This window comes from Gossypium hirsutum, chromosome A06 (genome assembly GCF_007990345.1).
Source record: "Gossypium hirsutum isolate 1008001.06 chromosome A06, Gossypium_hirsutum_v2.1, whole genome shotgun sequence".
Lineage (NCBI taxonomy): Eukaryota > Viridiplantae > Streptophyta > Magnoliopsida > Malvales > Malvaceae > Gossypium > Gossypium hirsutum.
In genome coordinates, this window is record NC_053429.1 from 87,165,228 (window position 1) to 87,186,265 (window position 21,038).

Below are 21,038 nucleotides of genomic sequence, written 5' to 3' on the forward strand. Positions count from 1 at the left end.
TCCGGCTTAAGGCATCCGCAACCACATTAGCCTTTCCTGGGTGGTAATCAATGACAAGCTCATAATCTTTCAACAACTCAAGCCAACGTCTTTGTCGCAGATTTAAGTCTCTTTGAGTCATCAAATATTTGAGACTTTTGTGATCCGAAAATACATGGCACTTTTCACCAAATAAGTAATGTCGCCATATTTTCAAGGCGAATACGATGGCAGCTAATTCGAGATCATGGGTCGGATAATTTTTCTCATGTGGCTTTAATTGTCTCGACGCATAGGCCACAACTCGACCTTCTTGCATCAACACGCAACCTAACCCAAGTAGGGAGGCGTCACTATAGATGACAAACTCTTTGCCTGATTCGGGCTGCACTAAAATTGGGGCTTCAGTCATATAAGTTTTCAGTTGATCAAAACTTTTTTGACATTTTTCCGTCCATTCGAACTTAATATCTTTTTGAAGTAGCTTCGTCATGGGTGTGGCTATCATCGAGAAACCTTTTACAAACTGTCGGTAGTAACCGGCGAGTCCCAAAAAGCTCCGAACCTCAGTAATATTTCTCGGAGGCTTCAAGTTAAGTATGGTTGAAATTTTGTTCGGGTCAACTCGAATACCCGATGCGGATACCACGTGGCCCAAGAAGCTAACCTCTCTTAACCAGAACTCACACTTACTGAACTTAGCATATAACTGCTTATCCCGTAAAATTTGCAACACTAATCTCAGGTGCTCAGCATGTTCGGTCTCATCTCTTGAATAGACCAAGATGTCATCAATAAACATAACTACGAACCGGTCCAAATACTGTCTGAAGATCCGATTCATCAAATCCATAAATACCACAGGGGCATTAGTGAGCCCAAACGGCATCACTAAGAACTCGTAGTGGTCGTATCTCGTTCTGAAAGCAGTTTTGGGTATATCCGAATCTCGAATTCGCAACTGATAATAACCCGATCTCAAATCTATCTTTGAAAACACAGAAGCTCCCTTTAGTTGATCAAACAAATCATCAATACGCGGTAACGGATATTTATTCTTTATCGTCATTTTATTCAGCTGACGATAGTCAATGCACAACCTCATGGTTCCATCCTTCTTTTTCACAAACAATACTGGTCCACCCCAAGGTGAGAAACTTGGTCGAGCGAAACCTCTATCCGTCAACTCTTGCAACTGAGCTTTCAATTCTTTTAACTCGGTTGGTGCCATACGATACGGAGCTATCGAAATTGGCGTAGTTCCAGGTACAAGCTCAATACCAAACTCTACCTCCCGAACAGGTGGTAAACCCGGTAATTCTTTAGGAAAAACATCCGGGTATTCACAAACCACCGGCACAGATTCGGGCTTCTTTTCTAATTCTTTGTCATCAAGTACTTACGCAAGGTATGCTTCGCACCCTTTTCTTACATATTTCTGGGCCAACATTGCTGATATTACAGCTGGCAACCCCTTTAAGTCCGTAGACTCAACTCGGATTATCTCGTTATTTGCGCACCTCAAATCAATAGTCTTGCTTTTGCAATTCACAACCGCATCATGCGCGGTCAACCAATCCAAACCAAGAATAACATCAAATTCATCAAACTGCAAAAGCATCAAGTCCACCGGAAAACAGGAATCTCGAATTACTAGGGTGCATTTCTTACACACTTTGTCGACAAGCACGTAACGACCCAAGGGATTTGACACCCGAATTACGAACTCAGTAGACTCAATAGGTAAAGTCTTACTAGATGCTAAGGTTTCGCATATATAAGAATGAGTAGAACCAGGGTCAATCAAAGCAATCACATTAGTATCGAAGAGAGTAAAAGTACCGGTAATAACATCTGGCGAGGAAGCATCCTCGTGTGCGCGTATAGCATAAGCCCTAGTAGGAGCACGAGCCTCAGATCTGGTCGCAGCATCTCTAGATCCTCTCTGACCACCACTAGCATTTCCCGTGTTTCTAGATGGTCTACCTCGAGCAGTGGTAGCACTCGATTTCCCACTCTGATTTACATTCTGTTCAGACAATCTCAGGCAATCTTTGATAAAGTGGTCAACTGACCCGCACTTGTAGCAGGAGCGGTCATGGAATCTACAACTTCCAGAATGCCATTTGCCACAATACTGGCACTCCGTTCTATCTCGACGATCATTTCCCACACTGGCGACCGAAGTGACTCGTGCACTCGAAAGGGGTCGATCGCGATCTCGTCTAGAAAAGCCCGAAGTGTCTCTAGACCGGCCTAAGCCATCTCTAAATTTCTTCAATGACTGTGGGAAGGGCTTCCCCGAAGACCTCTAACGAAACTCCCTTGCTCCCGCCTCAGCTTTTCTTTTCTCCATACTAAGCTCCTCGGCTTTGCAAGCTCGCTCGACAAGTGCCACAAATTCTCGGATTTCCAAAATGCCAACATACAGCTTTATATCATCATTCAATCCATCCTCGAAACGTTTACACATTACGGCTTCTGAGGAAATGCATTCTCGTGCATACCGGCTAAGCCTTACAAACTTTCGTTCATAGTCGGTAACCGACATGGAACCTTGTTTAAGTTCAAGAAATTCCTTCCGTTTTGGGTCAATGAATCTCTGACTGATATACTTCTTTCGAAACTCGGTTTGGAAGAATTCCCAAGTTACTTGCTCTCTAGGCACAACAGAAGTCAATGTATTCCACCAATAGTAGGCAGAATCACGTAGCAAGGAGATAGTACACTTTAGGCACTCATCGGGTGTGCAAGATAGCTCATCGAGTACCCGGATAGTGTTGTCCAACCAAAATTCAGCTTGCTCGGCATCATCGCTGTCCGTAGCTTTAAATTCAGTAGCCCCGTGTTTTCGGATTCTGTCAACTGGGGGCTTATTTGACCTTATTTGGTCCGTTACCGGAGGTATTGTAGGTGCGGGGGTGGTATTTGTCGGGAATGGAGGTTGTGGAACAGCCGTATTAGTTCGAATGTATTGGTTGAACCAATCATTCATCACGCTATAGAAAGCTTGTCTAGCCTCATCATTCGGATTACTAGCATTAGGTTGAGAGTCCGCCAGCGCTGTCCCTTGTGCGGGAGCAGGCGCTACACTCTCAAGATCATCAGCTACCGCTCGGTCAGGATCGGGATCCATTACTATAAATAAACAATTTGCAAATGTCAGAAATCACCACGCTATCAAATAATCACATAAAATGGCATGTATAGCTAAACCCAACGCATTACGGTAGTCCTAGAATCGACTAAACCGTAGCTCTGATACCAATCAAATTGTAACACCCCGTACCCGAGTCCGTCGCCGGAGTCGGACACGAGGGGTTTGCAGACTTAAATCACTTCTTTGCACAATCCATTTTAAATTTTCCAGGCAAGCTGGCTAACTGCGTCACTGTCACCTTAAAAATCATATCTTAAGTTTCACAACTCGAAAATCAGTTTTGTGATTTCTCCCTGAAACTAGACTCATATATGCATCTACAAATTTTTTTCTAGAATTTTTGGTGGGGCCAATTAGTACAGTTTATTAGTCAAAGTCTCCCATGTTACAGGGATCAACTACACTGACCTTTGCGCATTACGACTTGGATATCTCCCTATACAGGGCATCAATGCTGATGCCGCTTGTTTCTATAGAAACTAGACTCAAATAGAAATCTATACATATATGGCATGACTTCTAAATGTCTCTGGTTAATTTCTAATTAATTTCCAAAGTCAGATCAGGGGATCCAGAATCTGGCCCTGTCTCACGAAAACTTTAACATCTCATAATATACTGTTCATATGAACGTTTCGTTACTTTCCTATGAAAATAGATTCATCAAGGTTCGATTACATAATTTATTCACTATTTAATTTTATTCCTACTATTTTTACTGATTTTTCACATCCACATCACTGCTGCTGCCAGCATCTATTTTTAAGGTAAACTTTACCTATTTCATGATCCTCCATGGATCAACTAGAGTTTGTCATACATATTCCAAAAATGATCATGAATAACCATTCCCATGGCTAACCGTTACCAACATTTCCATACCTCTCGACAGACAACATACAAAACGATTATAAAGCTATGATCAAAGTATATTTAAGCCATTTTCGCATGGCTATCCAAATTTACACAAAACCGAAGGGTACATGACCAACAACAAAAGGGTAGTCCTATACATGCCATTTCAAAGTTCAACCAAAAGTATACCAAAAGGAGCTTTGATCGTGTGGGCGACTTCCACTTCAAAATCCCGAGTCCCATAGCTGAAGAACCAAAATCTATAAAACAGAGAATCAAAGAAACGGAGTAAGCATTAAATGCTTAGTAAGTTTTGAGCAAAGAATTTAGACACAACCAAAGTATAGCATTCATGTAGCTAAACGGATAATTTCATATGCACAAATTTTTAATATCATACTTACTTCACATTACCAATCCTTTTATTCATACATAAAGATCAACTTAGCCAAAGGCCGGTAGCTCATTTATCAACTGAGCGAATACTTATTTGTAAGGGCTCAACTAATTCAAAGCACATACGAAACATACCTCAATGTTGGGATGTTACAAGCGTATTAACTGAAATTTTTACAGCAAGATCATTCATTCCCAAATCACGTACCTTCGGAATTTAACCGGATATAGCTACTCGTTCAAATGCCTTCGGGACATAGCCTGGTTATAGTAACTCGCACAAAAGCCTTTGGAACTTAACCCGGATTTAGTAACTCGCACCAATGTCTTCGGGCTTAGCCCGGAATTAGTATCTCGCACAAATGCCTTCGGATCTTAGTCCGGATATGGTCACTTAGCACAAAGCCTTCGGGACTTAGCCCGGACATCATTCGAATAACCATGCACATTTAACAATAAATCATGACACATTCGTATTTCATTTTCATTAGCAAAACTCAAACACAAGACACTTATCACTCTTGCAATTTCGGCTCAATAGCCACACACAAAGAGCATGATTTTGATTTGCTTAAAACATGATCTAGTCAAATCATAATTTAAGCTCTATTACTCAAGAACTTACCTCGGATGTGGTCGAACGTTTTCAGCGGCTATTCGATAACTTTTTCCTTTCCCTTATCAAACTGTGGTCCTCTAAGCTGTGAGCTAATTCAAACAAATTTAACTTATTAAAGTCTCATTATGCTAGCTTATGGCCGAATATGACAAGGAGTTTGATTGGTCATATGGCCACCTTCTAGCTCAACTACACAATGGTCATATGCATTTTTAATCACATCAAGCAATTTAATACAATTCATTCGAACATCAAAAGAAAACCTCAAGGTACTTAGCCCATATATACTTTAGGCATTAGAGTCACATATATATATGGAATCATGAATCAAACTCAACATTTTAGCTAATATTCGCCCTTGGCCGAATTTTCTAAGCCAAGAAAAAAGCATCAATATGCTTCCTCTAACTGAATACATGCAACACCATTCTTCTTCCTATGGCCGAATATGCATGTCTATGTTGAGGCCGATTATATACTTAATACCACACATAAATGGCATACAGTTTACTAACTAATGCATTACATATTATAACTCAATACGCATCCATCATTTAATCCATAACCGAAGCACCATCATGTGTAAGTATATACCTTGAGATAATATATAGGTCATACCAATACATCATGTGCAATCATATATATATGTGCAAGAGCTGAATCACAAATTTGATTATAACAGAATTTAAACATATATCCAAAACATAAATCTTACCTACCATGCAATAAGCATAAATCACACTTATGGATATACCATGGCCGATACTTCCAACAACACCAAATAAAAATATACTTCATGGATCTAAGGTAGAACCAAGAAAGAAACTCATAATCATCAAGATGTAAGCAACTACCATTGTTCATCTAGATTTAGCATGAAACAAACCATCACCCTTATTAATCTCCATAGCCGAAAACCTTACTTATTCCAAAATCACAATTTCAACATGGGTTACCAACAATAACTTGATATCTCACTCAAAATCAACTAGGATTTCAAGAACTAGTATCAACTTCCTTACCTTAATATCGACCTAAGATGACCGATTGCTTCACTCCTTCCTTCCTCCTCTCAATCCGGCCAAGAAGAACCAAAGAACACAACTTGTTTCCTTTCTTCCTTAGAACATTCGGCCAAGAGAAATGAAAAAAAAGATGGACACTTTTTTTTGTTTTCTTTCTTACATTCACGGCAATAGGGAGGGGGAGAAACAATCACACACCTTCTTTCTTTTTTCCATTTCTTTATTACTAACTTTATTTTATTGTTTCCTACCATGATGCACCAACACAACATGTCTATGACATGTTTTTCCCATCACCTTTTGTCCATCCTAATGTCATGGCCGGCCACTACTAGATGGGGGGAAAAATTGACATGCAAGTCCCCCCTTTTTCAACATGCACTAATAGGTCCTTATGTTTTGATCTATCACATTTCAAAAATGTCACACATAAGTCCTATTGACTAAATTCACATACAATTTACTAAATCGAAGCTTAAAATTTTCACACATTTATTTTAGACAATAAATATCATATTCAAATAATTTGGTGACTCGGTTTAGGGGTCTCGAAATCGCTTTCCTACTATGGTCGCTTTAGGACTGTCACAGGCCTGACGGGCCATATGAAAGTGATTGGGCCTGATAGGCCATATGAATGTATTGGGCTCGATGGGCTATATGAATGAGATTGGGCCTAAAGGGGCCAAATGAATAAGTATGGATCTGTTAGTGTTTAGTAAGGGGTTGTGGACCCAGTTTTTGGTAACTACTCAATCAGGTATAAAACTTAAATAATTGCGACCGTGGACAAGTCATAAGGTTAAGGTGTGGCAATGGGTATATGCATGTCTAGGATTGGATCTAGAGAGAGCTGGGTACTTAAGTGGTCTTAATGACTCACCTTCTCTTCTCTGGAATCCTACCTGGTGCATAGTATCTGTTCAGTTTAGCCAACGAGGACTTGTTAACAGGCCAAGGTAAGTAATAAACCCATAATAAAGAGAAATTACTGAAAATGCCCTTAAAGGCAGAAATGACTAAAATACCCCTATGTATGGAATGTAAGATTTATGGATGTTACATGTATACCTGCTGCATTCATATGATATTCTATTCAGGTTGCATATGGGCTGGGAATTATGGAACGGAGGAAGTATATGAGGATCGCATGGTTGCTTGATGACCGTGGATCCACCGATGGCTATTAAGCCCAATATTTGATTAGCAGCTTGCTGCAATAAAGGTAGTATCGCAACTGGGCTACCATTGGAGTGTATCAAATGGGTGGGTCAATATTTATATCCCCACATGTTGTATATCGGGGAATGGAGATGGTGTATAGCGGTTGGATGGGTGGGATCCGTGCATATTTGATTACTTTAAATCTATTTTGATATTGAATTGGGCTCAGGCCCAAAAAAACTTGCTATTGCATGCTTTTCTATTTGCTGAGTGTTGTACACATTGAGTTTTCGAAACTCACCCCATTTTTTATTTTTCTCAGGGGATCCTCAGTAGGTGGTTCGATGGTTGGAGGGACTCTGAGGTGACCAGCTAGCAAGACGACTTGGACTTGTTTTCTTAAGCCTATAATTGCTAGTATTTAAAGTTATTTCAGTCCGGAATGTAATAAGGCCTTTCCTCTGGTTATTATTCAAATTAGGATTATATTTATTATTATGCTTTATATTTGCTAGAAGTAGAACTTGGTTTTCTTAAAACCATAACTATTTTTAAATACTACGTTTTCGCAACTCAATTTTTAAATAGCAAGTTTTCATAGATCATCGGTTTTAAATAAAGCTTCCGCAACTGAAAAGAGATTTTACAAAGAAATTATTATCATACAGGAAGGAATAGTTTTTTTTAATACACCTCGCTTTGAAAGCAACAAATACAAACTGGGATTTTACTCTAGGTTTTTATTTTAAAAAAGGGTTTTCAATAAAAACAGGGCTTTCGATAATACACTTCAATGTGACACGCTGAAACTGGCCATAACGTCCGGGTCGGGCTTGGGGTGTTACAATTAGGCCATGTCAAACCTGTAGGGTATACTGACTTATGTCACATGGCCAAGTCACATGCTCATGTGTGAGGTTGTGTGGAGCATACTGACTTGTTTTTAAAATCAACACCACGGGACACATGGCAGTGTAACATGACCGTGTCTCTGCCCGTGTGGACAAAAGTAGGCCAGTTACCAAACCATTTTTCCACCCATTTTGCATATACCTATACAAGCTCAATTGGTACCATTTTAAAACACAAATATGCAGCCAAAAGTCATCAATCAATACACAATCATACTATATCCATTTCAACCAATTCAATAATCAATTCAATGCCATTTACCTATTCAAATACCTATCAACTCAACTTGCTTTACTATACATAATTCGTTTAGTTAAACCATTCCAAGCATGCATTTTCAATTCAACCTCATTTACTCAATATGGGTCAATTCCCTAACTCAAAACAAAGCCATTTACACATCTTTATACATTAACAAATTCATCATCACAAGCCAACTCAAATGGCCTAAATACATGTACATCAAACATACCCAAAATGACTAAAGCCTATATATGCCATATACCATACATAAATAACTTCAAAAGTACCAAAATAGATGTTTGATAGTGCGATGAAGTCTCTGACGATCCCTGGTTCCGAGCTAGCTTCGATATCTATAAAACATAGAAGAAAATAAGCAGAGTAAGCTATAAAGCTTAGTAAGTTCGCATGTAAATATGAAATAATCACAACATTCATTAACATTTCAAAATGGATAATAGAATTAACATTTAAAGCATCAAACAATGTGCTAACATAAAGTTTATGCATATCATAACTTATAAGTTCTCAACTTCTTCTAACTCGTTACTTGAATTAGTTTTCCGTATATACATGTACCAATACTTATCTATTTCTTAACAATTCTCTTATCAAACCACTCTGGCTTATAAATGTTTACGTTACAGATACTTCGATATTTCGATGCCATAGTCCAATTATGGTCTTACACATACATTGCCAAGGCCCTGCCATGGTCTTACATTCACATGCCATAACTCGGTTATGGTCTTATTATCCAATTTACCATAGCCCAACTATGGTCTTATTCAGCAATCCGTTTACTTAAACCGTACATTAAATTTAATATATCAACATTTATCTATTAGAATAAATACTATCTCAATTTCATCCATCAAATAAACAGATACACATTTACGTTCAATTATACAAACTTAACTGGTGTAGAATATGATGAAACGAACCGACTATTAAATTACTTCTCTTTTTCCCCGATCTAAGTCCAAATTCCACTTTCCTTAATCTATAACTAATCAAAATCAACTTATTTATTCTTCTACCTATTCAATTCAATCCAAAACACACATTAGGGCTATTTTACATGTTTACGCTTAAACTTTCACATTTTTACAATTTAGTCCTTATCACATAAAATTGCAAATTCACGCAATTTAGTACAAACCCAAGCTTAGCTGAATTTAATACGTGTTACTAGCAGCTCATATTTTCAATTTATTCAACTTTTAAACCCCACATTTCACATTTTCTCAATTTAATCCCTTTTTGACATTTTTGTCAAAAATTACTTTACAAAAGCTATTAATCTAACATTAAACCTTCCAAATCTATCATAAATCATCAAATTACTCAAGCATTCAACAATGGAAACATGATAAATCTTTAACAGTTTCGACATCTAGGGTACGCTCTAGCTAGAATACGAAGCAACGATCTCAACAACATAGAAATAGTTAAAAACTGAGTAAAAAATGGACTTACATGATCAAGACTACAAGGCCGAAAGCTTGAAGCTTGTTAATGGATTCCTGATTTTAATTTCCGGTGGATGAAGGATAATGGAAGATGATAAAAACTATTGTTTTATTTACCTAATCTTTATTTAACAATTTACATTATTAACCTTTATTAAAACATTATTATTTCACATAAAACATGGACATAAAAATCCACTAACCTTATCATTGGTCCAATTAATACTTAAGGACCTCCATTATTAAATTTCATATGCATTCGACACCTTTAACTAATAGAACAACACTTTTACACTTTACGTGATTTAGTCATTTTTATCAAATTAACTATCTAAACGATAAAATTTCTTCACGAAATTTTCACACATACATGCTATCATGCTATAAACATTAAAATAATAATAAAAAAATATTTCAAATTTGGATTTGTAGTTCCAAAACCACTATTCTAATTTTACTAAAAAAGGGCTATTACAACTCTTCCGGCTTAGGGATTTTCGTTCCCGAAAATCTTACCAGTGAATAGGTTAGGGTACTATTTTCTCATAGCTTCCTCAGGCTCCCACGTAGCCTCTTTAACATCATGACGTTTCCATAAAAATTTCACTAAAACTATGCATTTATTTCTCAATTCCTTGACCTCTCGAGTTAGATTTCTGATCGATTCTTCATTGTACGTCATATCAGGTTGAATTTCAATCTTAGATGAAGAAATAACATGTGATGGATCAGATCTATATCGGTGTAACATTGACACATGAAACACGTTGTGAATCTTTCCTAACTACGATGATAAAGATAGCGATATGCTACTGGCCTTATTCTTTGAATGATTTCATATGGCCTGATGAATCTCGGACTTAGTTTGCCTTTACGACCAAATCAAAGTATTTTCTTCCATGGGGATGATTTCAAGAACACTTTGTCACCGATTTGAAATTCAATGTCTTTTCGTTTCAAATCCGCATACAATTTTTTTCGATCTAAAGTTGCTTTCAAATAGTCGCAAATTACTTTCACTTTTTCTTCGGTTTCTTTAACCAAATCAACCCCGTGAATTTGTTTCTCGCTAAGTTTGGACCAATACAATGGAGTTCGACGCTTGCGACCATACAAAGCTTCGTACAGTGCCATCTTTATCCTCGATTGAGAACTGTTATTATACGCAAATTCAACTAGCGAAAAATATTTCTCCCAATTGCCTTCGAACTGTAAAACACAACATCTGATCATATCTTCGACAACTTAAATTATTCGTTCAGACTATCCGTTAGTTTGTGGATGAAAAGCTGGACTAAAATTCAACTTCGTGCCTAGAGCTTCTTGCAAATTCTTCCAAAATCACAACATGAACCTCAAATTTCTATCCAAAATAATCGAAACTGGCACCCCATGATGTCTAACAATCCCAGATATCAGCCAATTTATGAAGTGAATAATCTATACGTACCAGAAGAAATTTGCAGATTTTGTTAGTCGATCAATGACAACCCAAATTGCATCTTTCTTCTTCAGAGACATGGGTAATCCCAATACAAAATCCATCGTCACTCTATCCCATTTCCACTTCGGTATCATCACAGGCTTAAGCAAACCTGAAGGCACTTGATGTTCAGCTTTCACTTGTTGACGAACTAAATATTTTGATACAAACTCAAAAATGTCTTGTTTCATTCCTGACCACCAATATAACTTTTTCAAATCGTTGTACATTTTAGCACTTCCCGGATGTACGGACAAACAACCATTATATGCTTCATTTAAAATCTTTTGAAGAAGCTCAGGATTCCTTGGTACACAAATTCTACCTTGGAACACACTAAACTCTTTTGGCTTTCAATTCACTATCACATTTCTGAGCTTCACAGATTTGCTGAAGAAACAATGGTCTCGCTTTCAACTCAGCTACAATCGAACCGTCATCAGACAAAGCTAATTGTGTATTCATCGCACTCAAAGTAAATAATGACTTTTTGCTTAAAGCATCAGCAATGACGTTCGCTTTCCCGGGATGATAATCAATTACTAGCTCATATTCTTTCAGTAAATCAAACCATCTTCATTGTTGTAAATTCAAGTATTTCTAACTCATTAAAGCTCTTGTGATCTATATAAATGTGGCATTCCTCATCAACAAGTGATGTCGCCAAATATTTAATGCAACCACAATCGCGGCCAACTCTAAATCACGCGTCGGATAATTCTTTTCATGTGGTTTCAACTGTTGATAAACCGTAATTTATACATATTTTTATCCCATGCTTAGCACATTTATGGATGGTTTCTCCTTAGATTTGGTGAATTCGATGCTCCTAATTCTTTAATTTCATGTTTTATACTTAGGTGAGCAAAGGAGAGTAAAAAGAGCGAGAAACGAGCCGAAAACAGAGAAAATGGACCCACATGGGAAATCAACACGACCTTGACTTCCTCACACGGGTAAGCCACACGGCCGTGTCCATTTGGTAGGATCGAAGCATGAATTACACGGGTAGACTACACACCCGTGCCTATTTAACAGCCTTGACCACGGGATAGAGCAATCGCACACGGGCGTGTCCCTGACGAGCCCATGTATAGTCCTATTCGAAAAAGGCCACTTGTGAGGGCTCTTAGGCATTCTAAATCCAATTTAAACACATAAGGAGGAATTTAGAGAAAGGGGACATGGAGTATGAGGCAAGGAATTACTAGAAAAAAGTCGATTGGTCCATCTCAGAAGCTGAATTACTCATCAAGACTGAAGATCACCCTTCAATTTCCATTCAAGAGTTTTGGGTTTTGTTTATGTTTTGTATTCATTATTCTTATGAGATGTTTTCTTTTATAATTATGAACTAAACCCCCTAAATACCTAAGGGGAATGAAACCTAAAACAGATCTTGTTATTATTATCTGAATTGTATGATAAATATTTGACTTATTCTTAATTATGTGTTCTTAATTCTTGTTTTAATATCCCAGGATATTGGTTCAAGTTAATGTGCTTATTCAGAGGAGTAAAAGTCCCTGTCTAAGAGTAAATTTTTCATAATTAAGCGGAGTTGATTGCACGCCTAGAGATAGGGTGACAAGATTTTATTGGATTAGGGTGAAACCTAATAAGGGGATCCATAGATTGAGTTAATGCAACACTAGGGCGTTAATTAGAATGATATTTCAATTAATCAACCTAGGGTTAGACGTTATTAGTCTTGAGAGAGATAATAATATAACTTGGGGATTTCTACGGTTCAAGTCAAATGAATAAATCGTCTGATTCAGAGTCAAATAACAAGTGAAGTCTAGGTGGATTTTTCCTTGCGTATTGTCTTAATCAATAGAGTTTTCCCAAAAGCTTTTCCCCAATTTTCTCTCTGTGCACTCTTAGTTCAGTTAATTAGTTTAGATAAACAAATCCCTTAATTTTTAGGCTAGATAATAAAAAGAAAGTAATTACTATTACTCTTGGTTTATTTGGGTTCGACAATCCGATCTTGCTAAAGCTATACTACTGATCGATCGGTATACTTGCCTTTATCGTGATAATAGTTAGTTTCAAGAACAATTAATTATAAATTTTTAAACACTCGTCACGAATATCACGTATCAAGTTTTTGGCATTGTTGCCAGTGAACTAAGATATTAGGAACACTCGATTTTTATTACTTTAGCCATTTTACTTTATTTTCAATTTAAATTTTTATTTTCTTTTCTAATTTTTCTTTTATTCGCTCCTGTCAGGTTTTTATAGTGTATGACTAGAAGAAACTCATCGGGATCATTACTATTTGATAGTGAGATCGATCGCGTAGTTTGCAAAAATCAAAGAGAAATAAGGCGAAGCTTAAGATACACAGAGGAAGAGCAAGAGGATGATACTTCAACCACAACCGAGAAGATGGCTGAAAACTAGGAAAATCCGCTACCTCCTGCGATTGTCGCTGATCTAGTAAATCAGAATCCTGCTCCGCCTACTATGTATGATTATGCTAAACCTTCTTTACCAGGAACTGAATCGAGCATAGTTTTGGCCTGCTGTTGCTGCAAATAATTTTGAACTGAAACCTAACACCATTCAAATGATCCAATAGTTTGTTCAGTTCGATGGTTTGCAGGACGAGGACCCAAACGCTTATTTGGCGAACTTCTTAGAGTTTTGCGACACTTTTAAAATCAATGGCATTTCTGATGATGCCATTGGCCTTCAGTTATTCCCTTTTTCATTGAAGAACAAAGCTAAATTGTGGTTGAACTCATTACCACGAGGGTCAACCACTACTTGGGAAAAAATGATCGAAAAATTTTTATTAAAATATTTTCCACCGGCTAAAACAGCCAAATTACATAATGATATCTCCTATTTTGTGCAGATGGATTTAGAAACACTCTATGATGCATGGGAGAGATACAAGGACCTTTTGAGAAGGTGCCCTCACCATGGGTTACCACTCTGGCTACAGGTTCAAACGTTCCACAATGGCCTGAATCCTTCGACTAGACAGATGATTAAGGCAGCTGTTGGAGGAAATATCAATAATAAGACACCTGAGGATGCTTATGAATTTTTAGAAGAGATGTCACTAAATAATTATCAGTGTTAAGTCATGAGGAAAAAACCAACGAAACTAGCCGGCATTTTTAACGTTGATTCGGTCACCATGCTCTCTAATCAGGTAGAACTTTTGAATAGAAAAATTGACGGTTTTCTTGGTTCTTCACAAGTTCACCCAGTAATCCAGTGCGAAGCAAGTGGAGGTGGATCAAACAATTCAGAATACCCACCGTATGGCCATAACATAGAGAACGAGCAGTTAAATTACATAGGCAATAATCCACGATGTCAAAATAATCCTTATAGTAACAGTTATGATACAGGTTGGAGGAACCACCCAAATTTTTCATGGGGAGGCCAAGGAAATCAGAGACCACCACCTCCAGGCTACCAACAACCACCCTACGAATAAGAGAAAAAGCCGAACCTTGAGGAGATGCTAACAAAATTCATCTCAGTATCAGAAACTCATTTTCAAAATACCGAGACAGCACTTAAGAATCAACAAGCATCGATCTAAGGGCTCAAAGCTCAGATAGGACAGCTCGCCAAATTAATATCTGAACGACCACAAGGTAGCCTGCCGAGTAACACTGAATCTAACCCAAGGGAACAGCTCAATGCAATCACTATTCAAGATGAGGAAGGGTTAGTTGCACCTGAACCAGAATTGAGGCAAGAAACTGTGGTAAGTAAAGGCAAAGGTGACGTGGACCACAATGACCAAAAACAGGTAAGTAAAGAGTACAAACCACGTGTACCATACCCAAATGCGACAAGGAAAGACCACTTAGACGAATAGTTTGGTAAATTTCTTAAACTTTTAAAGAAATTACATATTAACTTACCATTTATTGAAGCTCTTTCGCAGATTCCAAACGCAGTCAAATTCTTAAAGGAGCTTTTAACAAATAAATGAAAGTTGGATGATGCGTCGCATGTGGAACTAAATGCGGTTTGCTCAGCCATTCTATAGAATAAGCTGGCCAACAAATTAAAAGATCCAGAGAGTTTTACAATTCCTTGTTTAATTGGTAGCTTAGATGTTAATAATGCTTTGGCTGATTTAGGGGCTAGTATCAATGTCATGCCTTATAAAATGTTTAAACAACTAGGTCTTGGGAAACCCAAACAAACAAGGATGAACATTCAATTAGTCGATACAACAATCAGATTTCCTAGGGGTATTATTGAAGATATTCTTGTTAAAATTGACAAATTTATATTCCCAGTTGATTTCGTTATTCTAAACATAGAGGAGGATAGTAACGTTCCTTTAATTTTAGGGAGGCCCTTTTTAGCAACTGCTAAAACTATAATTGATGTTGGTACAGGTGAACTCACACTTCGTGTGGGAGATGAAACAATCACCCTTCAAGCTCGTAATTCGAATAACACATCAAAAATTGAAGGTGTTTGTATAAATCATGCTATTAAAACTGACCACGTGGTGCAACCTACTTTGTAGGAAACAGGTTCGAAGAACATATATGAGCCATGTTGAAGCAACATCAAACGACTTATCTATAAAGAACGAAGGCTACAAATTGAAGAGCTAGATGAATGGCGGACACATAAACTGAAAACACACCATAAACCAAAACCAAGCAATGATGAGCTCAATACCTCACCAAATCAACTTAAGGTTGGAGACAAAGTACTACTGGATGGAGCAGATCCTCGCATTGCCACTTCTGAACCTAACGAATCAATCCCCCTTACGGTACTCAATATTTTCCCATATGGTACAGTCGAAGTAATTCATCTCAAATTCGGCACTTTTAAGGTAAAAAATATTCATCTTAAACCTTATGTTGATAAAATTGATAGCAGGGATGGGGAATGTAAACTCCTCGCACCACCATGACCATGCAACAGAAAGGTAAGTCCAGCTTAGACTATAAATAAGGCTTGTCGGGAGGCAACCCGAGCACTAACAATGTTAACTTCTTTAAAATTTTAGTTTTTGACATCTAATCACTAACTGAGTCATTGAAACATAGGTTTTCTAATCCACACGGCCGGGCACACGGGCGTGCCTTAGGTCATGCTCACACCAATGGAGAAGACACGGCCGTGCGATACGGCCGTGTGAAAATAGGGCAAAATTTTTCCTTAACACAGGATACGATAAGTTGCCACGGCCATGCGACATGGCTGTGGGTGAGTCTGTCAAACCATCACGGGTGTACGACACGCCTATGTCTATAAACTATTGTTGAAACTGAGAATTTAGCACGGGTGTGCAACACGCCCGTGCACATCAACCGTGCTCAATACTGATAAAATACAACGGGCTTGGACATCCACACACGGGTGTGGATGAAGCGAACAAAGCAGAACATGGCCATGCGACACGGCTGTGTGCACCCACACGCCCAAGGAACACGGGCATGGGCCGAATGCCAAACTACCCAAATTTAAAAAATTGCGAAACACATGGGAAAAAATTAGGCACGGCAGTATGCCCTAAAATCTATATAAACCCCTCAATATTTATCATCCCTTCCCAAAAATCCCTAACCCTAGTTGCTGAAACTTCACATGCCCTACCTGCCACGCCCGTGCGCCGACCACAGCACCATTTTCGACAACCCAAAGCTCCTTCCTCTTATGTTTGTTCATTTTTTCTCTCTATTCTCTTCATCCTTCTTACTTATTTCATGATATTTTGTTTTATTTTGAGTAAATAATCATAGTTGTAATGATAGAATAGTTATGCTGTTTGTTAAGAAATTTTTCATCTTAGTCAATACATTTTGCTACACTCATCCATTTTTCTTGTCTCCATAGATTTCATGCTTACCCATACCATATTTCATACTTATCAAACCCACATGCATTCATTCACTAGATATTTTTGTTAGCATTACTTTCTTAATCCTAATCATAATAATGACTTGATATATCTGCTTTGGTTGTTTTAGTATATTTTTCATCTAATACGTCAGCCCCATGAAATATTCTTATTCAGTTTTAACACGTGTACATTCTTGGGGAGTTTTGAACTTTGACTTTTCATTGCAGGTATACAATTTCAACCTCATGTCGTAAGAAGACTGCTGTCCCCGCCTCGAAGAAGAGGAAAAGAGCAGTGTCATCCTCGGGTCCTACCGCGGAGGTTAGGCACCCATTCCTCTAGTTTCCCTTGGGACCCCAGGAGGAACTATTTCAGATATTATGGGCCCGACCCCCAGGTGTGGGCCACTGCATTGACTGGGCCACACTTGAACAAATTCAAATGGCTAATGCGCTTCGAGCCCTCCTGATGGCTGACCCGTGGGGGCTCTTGTTTGAGATCATCGAGCTGACGTACTTCGAGCTCACAATAGAACTCTACTTGACCTTCCATCTTCAAGTCTTCATGATAAACTTCGACGATCTTAGAATGGTCCAATTTTGACTTGGTGGTCTAGTGCACCAGAGGGTATCGGAGTTTGGAATTGCACTAGGGCTGTACACGGAGGAGTTTATGGATGACAACGAACTCGACACCCTCCATCGCCACATCCACTACTCTCCCTCAAAGTACTGGAAGGACCTCATCCCTGCCTTGGCCACCTATGATCCTAGCTTCTCTAAGGCATCAACCCTCGCCCCATCCCTGCGATACCTACACGCAATCTTGGCTCACACTCTAACAGGTCAGCGAGAGAGCACCGGCGTCGTCAACACTCACGGCGCCTATTTCTTGTGGAGCATGGTGAACAGACACGTGTTCGACCTTGCCTATTTCATTGCCCTTGCCATTCGCCATCAGACGGAGTGGCTTAGGAGAGGATTCATCTCTATCGGGCCCTATGTGACTCGATTAGCTTGGTACTTTGGGCTCCTCAACATAACGACACAATCATCCTCCCTCACTCTCATCAGCCAGATGTCCCTACAGGGCATCTTGAGCATGCTACATATGAGAATGATCGAGAAACGACGTGGAACGTACCCTCCTTAGTACTACCTCATCCAGTCCACCGAGGAGGAGGACCTGGAGGACATTACTGATGATGTCCCTCCACGTCATGAGGACCCACCATCTCAGCCACCACCCGTTCATCGTCTAGTTCATGCGGCGACTTCATACTCTGACATGTTTGAGCGCCTTACTCGATTTAAGCAGCAGTGTTTTCAGTGCTTTGATCACATTGATGCTACTCTTCATCAGATTTGTCAGCACCTTCACATCTCATCACCACTACCACTTCACGAACCATCCAGCGATGACGATGTTTAAAGACTTTTTATTTTTTTTATTTTTATTTCCACTTTTATCTTTATTTATCTTCATTAAATACTTTTTATTTTATTTTCCTTTAATATTTTTTTAATTTTAGGTTTTATAATTTGTATTGAATAATTTATAGTTTTGGCTATTTCATTACGAGTAATTATACTTCCTTATATTTCCTAAAGAGTTCTTGATTTTATCATAGTTATAAAGAGCTCCAAAGCTCATCATCATTTAGGAACTAAAAACTCCAATGGAAAAGGTTCTCCACGACTGCCATGTCCTGCTCAACCATGACCAGAGCTACTACCAGATATAATATTCTTTTGGCGCAGGACTTATGGACTAATGAACCTCTACCACCACCGGAGTATCCTCCTCCACTCTCATCATTGTCTTGGCCGATTATTCTCCATAACTCCAATTTAAGGAGTTCATTCATCATTCAGGAAGTTTCACTTCTCTCCCTATCTTATGATTATATATCTATATTTTTCAATATATCTATCTTTGTATATTGAGGGCAATGTACATCTTAAGTGTGGGGGGTCTTTTATATCATCGTAAAAAATCCCTGAATTGTGTCTTATTCTCACATGAATCACTTATATCACTATTAGAATGAATTTTAATTAATCTATGATTTTTATTGATATGTCTTGAATTAAAACATAGGCATTCATGCATTGATTATTTAAACTTTAAGACATTAGGGAATCAAGCATGATAAGTTGATTTTTGAGAATTAAAAACTTTTAGGTTGTTTCCCTAAGTTTAGGTATTATCTTGAGTTGAAATTCACAAGTTTAAACTTCAAAAAGCCATAATTTTTGTGAGATATTGAGCCTTTAGAGCATATTTTATTTCTTTCATGCTCACTTTTATTATGAGTGCATCAGTATTGATTTATTATTCTAGAACTTGCTTGATTATGCATGTCAAGACCACACCATTTGATTTGATATGTCAAGATAATAAAGGCACTTAGGTTTAACCCACTCACTCCACAAAAGCCTACCTTCATAATTAACCCTTAGTGAACCCCTTTGAGCCTAACAAGCCATTAATTGATTTATCCTCAATATTAACCCATAACCTATTATTGTTGAAATCCCCTAATTTGATCCCTATTTTTGTCGAGATTTGATTTGAATTAATTGTTTAGCTATGTTTTATTCTTCGTTGCAATAATTAAGTTCTATGTTATTTGACTTATTCTTAATATATATATATACAATACTTGCATACATATTAGTAATAATTCGTCATTTTTGAGCTTAAGTGTTAATTCCATATTCTGAGAAGAAGCTCACTTGTATTCAACTGAAAATTAGTTATTTTTTTAGATAGGAATTTTTTTTCAATTCAATCTCGATTCTAACCTTTCCTTTTAGCTTGTGACCACACCCCCTAACTAAAGCCACGTTACAACCCTCTAAAGACCTTTTGATTGATGTATCATCTGAATATATAGTGGTGGAGATTTGATTTTCATGCAAGCCTATGGTAATAACTTTTCATATTGACTAATGGGTGCTTTATTTATTGTCCCTAAACACCTCGAGTGATTTGAGTGAATCTTTAGTGAGGATGTTAAACTCTATGATATTTTGATCAAAGGTGATTACTCAGATGAGAGGGGACACCTATGTTTTCGTGATAAAATGCTCAACTTGGAATGTTTGAAACTTTGATGTACTTTTAGTTGAATTTTCAATGTATGATTACTAATGGATTATTTTGAGATATTATTGATAGGGATTATAAATTTAGAAGAATTTATTTTGATTGTGAGTTGAGGATTTTGCTTGAGGACAAGTAAACGCTTAAGTGTGGGGGTATTTGATAAACTATAATTTATACATATTTTTATCCCATGCTTATCACATTTATGGATGGTTTTGCCTTAGATTTGGTGAATTTGATGCTCCTAATTCTTTAATTTCATGTTTTATACATAGGTGAGCATAGGAGAGTAAAAAGAACGAGAAACGGGCCGAAAACAGAGAAAATAGACCCACGTGGGAAATCAACATGGCCTGGAATTCCTCACACGAGTAAGCCACACGGCAGTGTCCATTTGACAGGATTGAAGCACGAATTACACGGGTAGACTACACGCCCGTGCTTATTTAACAGCCTTGACCACGGAATGGAGAAATCGCACATGGGCATGTCCCTGACGAGCCTAACTATAGTCGTATTCAGAAAAAGCCAATTTTGAAGGCTCTTAAGCATTCTAAAGCCTATTTAAACACATGAGGAGGCACTTAGAGAAAGGGGACACGAAGTAGGAGGCAAGGAATTACTAGAAGAAAGCCGATTGATCCATCTTAGAAGCCAGATTATTCATCAAGACTGAAGATCTCCCTTCAATTTCAATTCCGGAGTTTTGGGTTTTCTTTATGTTTTGTATTCATTATTCTTCTGAGATGTCTTCTATTATAATTATGA

At 37.9% G+C, this 21,038-nt stretch overlaps 1 non-coding gene across 1 annotated transcript; it reads right to left on the reverse strand.

Moving 5' to 3' along the window:
• Window positions 1-14,145: 14,145 nt before the first annotated feature.
• LOC121231446 (small nucleolar RNA R71) lies at window positions 14,146-14,251 on the reverse strand. The gene has a single exon (XR_005929505.1). It is a non-coding gene; the product is annotated as a small nucleolar RNA R71 (small nucleolar RNA).
• Between the last annotated feature and the right edge of the window lie 6,787 nt (window positions 14,252-21,038).